Raw genomic sequence first — 10,994 nt, 5'->3', positions numbered from 1 at the left:
ATACCTGCTTTTATGCACCTAATGCCTCTTTTGTCTGCATTTTGTTGTACAGTATCAAAGCAAAGCAGAGCTCTGGAGATGAGTTCTATTCTAAACAAGAAAAAACAACATATTTCTCAAGAGTTCTGCTCTTGCTGCACTCTGACAGCAACCTGTTTCTGTCAGTGTGGCACGGCACTGGCACTTCCTAATAATGTTGTTGAAGTCCCTGTCGATGGTCAACAGCAAGCTAAAAGCTTAGTGCTCCTGACATGCTTTTGAGGTGTTCCTGTATGTTGAGTTGTTTGGAGTTTTTTTTTTTTTGTGGGTGTGGGGTTTTTTTTTTTGTTGGTTGGTTTTGGGGGTGTTTTTTGAAGTAACATGCTACAGATTATACAATTCGGGCAACTTTCTTTGTTGCTCAGCACTAGGCTTTGCTCTCTGGGTACCACATCAATACAATCACCTTTGCCATTGAATGAATTTTCACATGAAAAGTAATTTAGGTTTTTGCTCCTTCTCCTTCAGTTGGAAAGTTGTACCAGAATATCATTGCTTTAGGAAGCAGAAAATCTCTTCAAGTACCAGTGTAATTCTGGTGGTTTATTCTATTGTTAGAAATGCCTCAACCTAATCTATTAAGTTAAACATTTATTTTGTATTTTCCTTTCTGTTTGATTGTCCAGTGATATTTACTTAACTGCCCGTACAAACACAACAGCTACAAACTGCCCCTTTTTTAACCTTCGTGTTGTCAGGTTAAATAAATAAGAGATTAAATCTCCTTTACGTTCTGTTTCTTTGCACCTTTCTGGTTTCTTCTGTGAACATGAGTGGTTGGGCGACTGGAACTTCAGGCACTGCACCAGGTGAGGTTCACCAATGTATCGTAGGGCACTTCTCTTCCTGCCTCTGAGATAACAGTGAGATACTTGACAAGACCTCATTTATCTCTATCGTTGCTGCAACAGACTGAACTCTACCGGAAAATCTATGAAACGTGGTTTTGGGGGGTCCTCAACCTCAGTTTGTTCTGTTTGATGAGTGCCTGCTGTTTCCTTCAGTTTGTGGTCACATCCTGACTTTACATTTTGATGTACGAACATAAATTCTGTTCCAGTCTTTGTGATCATCTTGTCTGTGTGCAAACTTCTCCCCATCCTCTGCTGATCATAACTTACAGCTTCATCTCACAATTTTTCTTTTGTGTGGGGTTTTTTTTTTTTTTTTGTGTCCAGGTCACGTGCTAGTAGAAATATTAAAAAAAATACTATCTCTACGTGTCTCTCTTTGATTGCCACTTCTTCCTGGTATTTCAGCATACGGGGTTTCTGAGCTCCTTGTTGTTCTGGGGCAAATCTATGGTATAGGCTTACCAGGACCTCTATTCTATGTAGTCTGCAAGACCTAAGACAAAGTTGCTGTCTTTTGCCATTGTATTGGAGAGAAGGATGCAGGTAAAATTCAAATGCACAGTAAACTTTAAGAAAGGAGGGAATTGATATCCATCACAATCCCTAGTATCTGCTGCTATAATAAAAGCCAGTAATGCACTTCGTAAGCTGTCAGGCACTTTATCAAAGATTATATGGTGTTGTGGAAGTTAGTTGTAAATTTTCAGAATTGTTTTTTCTGTGCAAAGCTTCAGAAGTGTATATTTCAGTTGGAGCCTTTAGCAGCGGAAACATTGCAAGCCATACATCGTGTTCCTTACACACCCGAATTCTTTTCATCTGAACAGTTTGGGTTCAGCTTGTATATGCAATCTTCATCTCTGTCACGGTGAAGAGAACCAAATGTTTGTGTTGCTGATTAATGACTCAGGTGTGACTGTTTTGAAATAACTCCTGCAGATCAAGGACATGTATAGATTAAGTAATAGGCTCTTAAATTACTGTACTTCATTAGCCCTTTGGGATATGATAGGGCTGTCAGTAATTGCCCGTGGAAAGCACAAATGATTGGAGCTGTTGCTCTGAAGTCTCACAGTTGAACCTCGGCTCCCGTTGGTGGCTCAGGGTCTTCTGTTTAATATGTGTCAGACTAATACATCAGATTTCTGAAGCCTTTACAGAATATCCTTTCCAGCTCTTAATTGCTTGTTCTATTTTAACCTCCGCAATGGAAAGGGTTTCATCCCTATTTCCTGAAACTAGCTTAGATTTCATCACTGCTTATATGATAGTTTTAGCCTTTAATTGAATTTTAAATGCCAGTGGCTCCGTCTGACCTGATCTCCTGTAGCGTGTTGCAGATTTTAAAGTGCAATCCACTCTCACAGAAGTGAGGGAAAAGTCTTATTTGAAAACAGACAAGTGTGGTGTTTTTTTTTTCTTATAGGAGAGTGAAACTCAGAGGAGGTAATTAAACTCAGAGCGTCTCAGAGCACAGTTAGTTGCCCTCTCTCCAGTCTTGGTCAAAAAAGTTTCTCTATACAATGTTTATTTGCCACTTCTGCTCTGTTTCCAGGTATTTCTTGTTAGACAGGCAAATCCAGAGGCTAACTAGGTTTCCATCTCCATAGCTAACAATATGTCATCTAATCCAAGTTTGTGTGTAACTTGATGAGAACAATTCACGAGCTCTCTCTGATGTCCAATTCATAAAATTAACTGTTTGTAATATTTTATGAATATTTACTTTGGACATACATCATGTTTGTGCATAATAAGGGAATAATGGTAGGGAAGACCTACCTCCCCACATTTCCTCCCACTTCTGTCCCTGCTTCTCTGTGTTCATTTGCAGTAGTAAACTGAGGAAGCCCTCCCTTGGGAAGAAGGGGAAGAGTTGCAGCAGGTAATGTGAAGTGAAATGCCACATATCAAACCTGAAATATCTTGTGCCTTTAAAAAAAAACAACACAACATATATCTACCTAGGAGATGTAAAAAGGGTTGAAAAACCTAGTGTGCTAGTTGCCGTTGAGGGATTAAAGGCTTTAGGATTTTTCCTCTTGAACCAGTATTTGGCATGACCATATGATTATGTAACAATCAAGCTAAAGTCCCTTTGATCTGAAATGGACTCTGTATGCAATTATATTACATGTGCCTTTCAACTACTGCATCCTTCATTGCTTCAGTAAGTGCATTTTGTTGACGTAGTGAACTGGACCAGGAGTGAGATGGATAATGCAGCCAGCTCCTACCTGTGTAGCCTCTGTTGTACTGGGGCATAAGGAATAAGTGGATTTCCTGTTTATATTCTTTGAGATAGTTTGTGAGCTTGAAACGGCCTGCTGGGGCAGCAGAGTATTGTCATACAATAACACAAGTAGAAGAGTATTAGCTTTTCCAGGAATCTAAGAGCTGGTTTTTCTCATTGAAAGCACTCAGTTTGCCCTCTTTGTTTGCTGACACTGTTGTATTTACTGTATCCATTAAGTACGAGGGGAAGCTCAGCCGGTGAGTTTGCTAATGTAATAAAGGGAAATAGTCTCACTATCTCCATCCATCACTCCTTTCTGAGACTGTTCCACCATCCGTGAGTTATAGTGATTGTTTCTATCTTCCAGGTAATTATGCTCTAAAGCACCAGTCATATGTAACTTGCTGTAGCTCTTTGTCTCTGGATTATTATTATTATTTTTTCTTACGGTGAAGTGTGTCATGCTCAGAGCTATGCCATATACAATTTGGAAGCAAATTAATACTTAAATAGCATGTTAGGGTTAATGTTCCTCTTGCATTATGAAGTGTTTTTTAATTCCCCTTGGAATAGCTGCAAATGCAGTTTGTACACAAATGCATTTGTGTTTGATGCGGAGCCAGTGAGAGCAATTTTATTCCAAATGTGCTTGGGCTGCTTGCAAAGAATACGTTGAAGTACTAATAAAATAAATGAGCGAGATGATAGTGTAAAAGATTTGATTGCGCGTGTGTGTATAGGTATTAATTCAGATTCAGTGCGGGGTATAAATGTATTTCTCTCTAACCCTAGGAGAACTGCATAAATTCCACTTAAAATAGAGTGGTGGTGCAAGATGAAAGATGTATGGTGCTCAATATTTCCTTCTGGGAGAGGATTTGGAACCTTTCCGTGAGAGCGGAATTTGTCAGGACCGTATCCTGTGCCTGCACATAGGCAGGAGAAGCAAAAACTATGCATCTGTATCTTAAGTGCAAAATATACCCTAGTGTTTGGGTTTTTCTTTCAGCATATTGAACTTTGAGTTCTGAGAGTCTAGACTGATATTTCTGGAGACAAAGCCTGCGTTTATCTACATGAAAGATCCAAAAAGAAACAAGGCTTGTTCTACACTAAATTCCTTACACCCTGTCTATGACCTAAACGGAGGACCTGCAGGTGCAGAAGCAAGTCTCAGATCTGTGAGCTCCCTCCCCCTCTGCCACATGATAATTGCTAATAAGCAATTGAAAAAATTACGTGTGCACAGTTCATGAGGAGTTGTGGAGGAGGGGGAGCAACATGTAAGCTTATTTTAAGCTGGATTTTAGTTTAGTTCTTAGTTTTAACAGGTCACTTCAGTGCACTTGGTAGGTGATATGGAGAATTTTGAACTGTATCTATGTCACTGAACTCCTTCAGCCGCTGGGAAGATAGGATGTTGACCCACCTTGTGCAAATTCTTTTGTTTAGTTTTGGTTTCTCACTTCCTTCCCCCCCTACTCCCTACAGCCCACATCCTAGTTGGATCTAATACTGTGATTTAGGTGTAAACTCGGTTTGTTTTGCTGTGTCGTACACAAGCCATGGAAAGCTTTGGGCTGCATATTCTTTGGTGTCCATTAATAATGCAACCTAATTTTCTATTTGCAATAAAGCAGTGGATCAAGGCAAACTATGTGGATTGCAAGGGTACATTTTTCTTCAAACTGCTGTAATAAATTTTCATTTTAACACTGAGTCTATGTAAGTATTGGCCCTTTTTACTTTTTTTACTCGCCGCCCCCTTACTTTCATTTATATTGTGCTATAAACCAGCGCCTATCTCTGTCTTAGCGCTCTTGAGGCACTCTTTAAAACATTAAACTTTGGCAATTGCCTGCAAATGCACTGTCCTTGCAAGGACTCATCTTGCTGCTTATGTGTTTCAGAGTTTGTCATTTAAAGGAGGCACTTGGAGATGCGTGCACAGGAGCACCCTGCCTCAGTGTTAGGATTGTAGCAACAGGTGTCTGGTAGCCGTAGATCGCTTCAGCAGCAGATGATGTGCGGTGGAACAGTACAAGTAATATGTATGGGTCATGCTTCTGGATTTTAATTTCTAGGCTACAGTTCAGAAAGCTTCTTATTAAGATGCTGTGCTAATTCCTGCTTATAAATGCTATTGCAACAAACGTGAGGCATCTGAAAGCATCACATTGCAACTGTAGCATAAATAAGCCTGGGCATCTTCGTGTACTTTTGAGAACCTTCCTCTTTCTGTGACGATTTCTTTGATCTGACAATAGGTTACAAGTTAGTTATGTGGTATTAAAGATTCTGGGGTTAAGTATGAAGAAAGAGATTTTAAATTGATAGACTCTGATATCCTCATCCCTTAATATTTATAAATGCAAACAGTCTTTCCTGAGAGGAGAGAGGCTTTGATTCTCTCAGAGTCCCTGGAAGTCAATGGAAGTTGCAAGTGCCCAGTATCTCTTGACAGCAAATGCAATAAAAAGTTGAACTTGGAAGATGTGTTGCATTTACTTTTCTGGTTACATAGGATGGAGTGTCTCCCCCTCCCCCCCCCCCCCCCCCTTTTTTTTTTCCTCAATGTTCTTCCCTTTTAAAACAAAACAAAACATCGTCTGGAGCGTTAATTGCCGTGATAGGTGGCAGGTTACTTTGTAGAAGGTTAACTTGGAATTTCTCAAGTTTGTCCACAGAACAGTTCTTGTGAAAGCTTCAGGTTGCTGCCTTACTGGCACAACCCAAGCCCTCAGTAGTCTGGCTTTCTGTTACACGAACGGTAGCGCAAGTACTGCCCACTCATTGCATTCTTTGTTTCTCTCCTCAGGTTTCCCGTTGTGTTGGCTCTGCTGAGGGTTTCAGTGTGAATATATGTGCACACAAATATGGTTGAGACTATAGAAAATCTCTGGAGGTTTTCGACAGCGCCTTTGCATTAAAATATATGAAGTATTAGTAGGCTTAGTTTTAGCCATGTTTGAACGGCAGAATTTAAAAACATCCAGTACGTACAATCACATTAGATGGAAAGCATGTTCCTGCATATGCCTGAAAATACAAAGGCAGCTGTTTGAAAGTATTTATTCGATTTGCAGGAAATGCTGCGAAATATTCTCTGGAGATAGCTGTGTGGGTTTTTATATTATACTTTGACTCTTTCATCTTTCTGTGTTAGCTGCTGGATGTATTTATATCAGAGCAGACACTTGCCGCATGGGAATTCAGCAATTCTTCCCACTGGGTTGTTCCCTTAAACTCTTTGGTCGGAACCTGGTATTCAGGAATTATTCCTGTTCATTTTGAGCTTTAGCAGATTTGATCCTTACTCTTCATTACTTTACACATTCACACCTCTTCCACCCCTTATCTTCCCCACACCAATATTTGGGTTTTAAATTTTTTTTTCCTCTCCTTTTTCTTCTCCCCATTTCACCCCGGGAGGTTTGTGATTTACAGGCCTCTTTCACCCTCACTTTGAACAGAAATCTCTGGGACTTCAGGACTTCTTTCAAACAGAAAGAAGTGTAATTTAGGATTGCGACCCAAAAGTAACTATGAACAGTTAATGGAGAAATTGGGCTTTTAATGGAAACTGTCAGTATTAACATCTCAAATAGAAAAACTGAAAAATATCTTCAACTGTATTCTCTTGCTTCTCCATTTTAGTCTCGTTCTCTTACCTGTTTACTCCACTTTTACATGAAAATAGAGATGTATATACACTGTGTGCATATCGCTCTGTATACGTACATATATACACCTTTGTATTGTATTCTGTGTACATACATTCATGTTAATCAGAGCTGGGAAAAAGGAAAACAGAATAAAGTGAAGTATCTCATCTGGTTTCAAAAGAAGAAAATTTCTTGCTTTTCGGTGTGTGGGAATCGGTCATATGCCTTACCCTTCTCTATTTCTTCTGCCCTTATACAAATAAATAAGAAAAAAGAAGGGAAGAGAGGCAAAATGGTAAAGTGGGGCAAAGGTGAAAAGGATGGTTTCATCCATGGAACATAGTCAGTGATGTAAATTCTATGGTGTCTTGTATATTATCTAGAAATGTGGTTAGTCTGTAAAGGTTTATTGGGGTGTGTTTTTTTTTGTTCCCTTTCTGAAACAGCCTATTGGCTGATCTGAGTGGAGAATAGCGTTATTTTTGGTTGGTTTTGTTTTGTTTGGATTTTTCTTTTCCTTTCTTCTGTGCTTGTGTTGTGGTTTTTTTTTTTTTCTTTTTTATGCTGGCCACTTCTTAACTTTCTTCTAACACTTTTTTTCTATCCCTGCTTATATACAGCAGTTTATATCAGCAAATTTTACATTCTTTGCCCAACTTCTGTGGAAAAATACATCCTATTAAAGTGATGTGTGAACTATTCTGAGTGAAGAGAATTTGTCAAAGCTATAATGATTTCAAGAACACTGACCCTTGTCCACCCCATACCCTTTGAAAGGCAAAGTGGCCTTGTGACAAGCAGGTTTTTTTTCCCTAATACATGTAAGATATAAGGGAAACAAAACTCAGCTTTGGAAGTTGCTTGCCTTTTTTAAATATTTATTTTTATCCACCAAAATTGCTAGAGGTTTTGTGGTTTTTTTTCCAAATCCAATACGTGATATCTTTTATTCCAAATGCAGCTGAGCATGGTATTTTATTCTGAATCTGATCTGAGGAAGATTTTTCGTTTTCACAGCAGTAGCAGAGAAAATGATGAGGCATTCATTCAAGAAGCAGAATATAAAATAGACATACTTCAACTCAAGCCATTCCTTTTCAAGTCTAATGTCAAAATCGAAACAGTGAGTTCTCCTACAACAAACCATGTTTTCTTTTGCAGTCATAAATACCAGTGCTTTGGAACCTTTTCAATTCTCCAACTCCATAAAAATGATGAAAGGAGACAAGAGAAGAATTTTCCATTTAAACTGGTGCCATATTGGTAAAACAAACATGAATTGTAATTCTCCTGGGTTATCTTATCAGTAAGGTTTCCACCTGACATATTACAAAGCACCAAAATCTTTTTAACTATGTTGAGATAGATGTGAAAATGTTTTCAGATAAATATAAAGGCCAATGTCAAATGTCCTCTTACAGGTTGTAAATAATGATGAGTGAAAAACAATAACTGTAATCGCTTGTATGTAAACTTTCCTTGTCAGCCTGTTTGAGGTGCAATTGAGCAAGGGCTGACAGAGCAGCCCTGCAGATCAGGAAGAAGCTGAGTGCAGAGCAGTCATGCTTAGTGCCCTGCATCGCTGCACGTGGATGACACACTGCCTCTGTGAAATAACTACAGTTTTCTCCCGAGTCTTTGGTTGTTACAATCAGCTGATGTGCTACCACGCCCTTCCCTTAATTAGAACATCTCAAAAGATTGATTTGACTATTTGAGGCTGGTAAAATCTAGTAGAAATGTTTTGGTAAAAAGAGAATTAGCCTTTTGAGTATGACACTACTTACTGGAAGAGAGAGGCTTTTAGATGTGCTACTAAAAGGGACTGAGTTTAGGGAATAGCAGTCTGGATAGGGGGACACTGAACACCCATCTTTCTCTTTCACATCTGGAGAGAAGCGAAGATGTGAACGAAAGACATTCCACTGGTTATGTCATCCTACTAGAAGCTCAACACAAAATGATGTGAAGCACCCTATCCCTTGCATGGTACTACTGAATGCGCTCTTAGAAAGAGGATCAGTATTCCCATTTTACCGAGGGGAAAGCCTAGAACTAAAGAGATCTGGCCAAGATCATCCAGGAGGCTGTTGATGAAGCTGCCAGCAGAGTTACAGTGCACTGCTCTTAGAGCAAATACCAAGAAAAATTAGAAATGCTTAGCAGAGAAAAGATATTTGATACAATTGATGCTACTAAAACTTCATGGAGTCTTTCTCATACCGATTATTCAGATAACTGGGAGATACATAGTTCTAAAAAATGGGTAGTAGGAGAGGGTTTTGAGGAATATGGTCTTTTTTTTCCTCTTTTCAAGGGAATATTGGGTTATTGGCAGCTCAGATGAAAAGGAACCGGTCAGCCTGGAGATTACCAATCCTTTGTAGGCCTGGACCAAGCAGTCTGAATATCTGTCAAGAATGTGGAGGGACAGGGGAAAGATGGCAGTATTATCTGCCCCTAGTAGAGTTTTGTAAGTAAGGTAACCAGTAGATGACATTAGTGATGTCATGTGAGCAATATTTAGTAACTCTGGATTTGTTTTGCTCTCCAAAAAATATAAACTTGATGAAGAAGGTAAGTAGGGCTAAGGTAGGACAAAATAATGTCTGCTTCAGTCTTTCTGTAGTATTATGAATAGAATTATCCGGCTATAATTTCAGAATTGAATTGATTACAGCAATTTTTTAGTTCAGTAGCGTAATGCTTTTTCTGCAACATGAAAGCAGTTTTTCAAAGTTAAGATCAATCCAGAGCCCAACCGAGAAGGTGAGAGGGGTTAGCTTTGTGTAAAATTTCACTTCAGAATCTTTAAAAATGTTTTCCATGAAACTAAATAACACTGTTTTGCAGTTACACAATTGCCTCTTTAGTTGTAAAATCATCCTTTTGTTAAGATCTATCTGTAGAATTATTAAAGAGGATTTTTACTTTAAGAAGCTCCACTTGTTTAACTTATTTACCTTGATTTAGGCCCTCCAAAGCCATAGAAGTGAAACCAAAAGCTTGGGGGTAGTGAATTTTTCTTCTTCTTCTAAAATGATTTTAATTTATTTTAGATACAATTTCAGTGTCTGTCTAAAGCTTTCTGGGCAGTGAATGTGATTAAAAAAATATATCTTTTTAAGTTATATCCATTTTACCCCACTCAATTGATTTCTGAAAAATCAGCATAATTAAAAAAGCTGGGAAGGAATGTATTTAATTATGGGCTCGTGACCTAATATCACCTGCTGTGCTTTGTTCTTTACTGGGATTATAGGAAGTTGCTGTTTAATTAGGATGCTGGCTAAAGAGTGTACCATAAATTAAGCTAATTGATTTCAGCGATGGTTTAAATCTCATGGAGCTTGAGGTTTTGCAAACCTTGCAGGCTGTTTCTAGGTCTAAGAATTCATTAAAGTGTGTTGGGTTTTTCTGGTGTGTGTGTGTGGTGGTTTTTTTTTTCTTTTGGGGGGGTGTATGTTTCAGTAACTCTTCTTTGGAATTAAAGAAGCAGTGTAAGGATGGATTAATATGCAGAAAGTAAAGGATGACATGGATGAGTGACCTTCTCTGCATAAGAGAGAAACTGTGGCTCATATCTGTTGCTGCTGCTCCAAATGGACCATGGATGTGTGGCTGGGAACTATATTTCTAGACTGCAGATCTATGGGCTGGTACCACCTCTACTGCCAGCATACAGTGCTTACCCTGCTGGGAGGGTGGTGTGCTCTGGTGATCCTATCATGCTCTGCGAGTATAAGGGATTTCTTATGAAAAGCAGCTTGATTAAGTAGTGCTGCCCAATTGAGGATGAAGTTCACTCTAATTTTTTCCACCGGTTATTCTGGTTTTATTTTATTTTTTAAAATTTTTTTTTCCTCTGGTACTCATGTTTTGATATGTAATGTGCTCCTGTGACAATAACAAAGCTATTTTTCAGCTGGGGGTAATCTAAGGCATGATTACCAGGCCACCTCTGTGTGAGAACACTTTGGGAAAAAGCTCAATTTCAGGCCTAACTTGGAATCACAAGTTGGGCTCCATTTCTTGGTTTGCTCCACACCAGGGAAGAAAACTTTCATTTTCAGCTGGTTGGTTTTTTTTTTTTCTTTCCATTTTGTTGTCATGCAAAAATGTAAAATCATAAAAGTCATGATACAGGAGACGATGGAGTTAGGTAGCCTGTTTTTTGAGAGAGAGAGGGAGGTGGTTTGG

At 38.8% G+C, this 10,994-nt stretch overlaps 1 long non-coding RNA gene across 1 annotated transcript in view; it reads left to right on the top strand.

The window, feature by feature from the left end:
* Positions 1-790: 790 nt before the first annotated feature.
* LOC142061846 (uncharacterized) overlaps positions 791-10,994 on the top strand; it is a 131,456-nt gene continuing 121,252 nt past the window's right edge. Inside the window, exon 1 of the long non-coding RNA XR_012662274.1 lies at positions 791-848. This is a non-coding gene — a long non-coding RNA (uncharacterized LOC142061846). The remainder of the gene's footprint in view (positions 849-10,994) is intronic.

This window comes from Phalacrocorax aristotelis, chromosome 1 (genome assembly GCF_949628215.1).
Source record: "Phalacrocorax aristotelis chromosome 1, bGulAri2.1, whole genome shotgun sequence".
Classification (NCBI taxonomy): Eukaryota; Metazoa; Chordata; class Aves; order Suliformes; family Phalacrocoracidae; genus Phalacrocorax; species Phalacrocorax aristotelis.
Note: the sequence above shows the minus strand (reverse complement) of the source record. Positions and strands in the feature narration are given on the sequence as shown.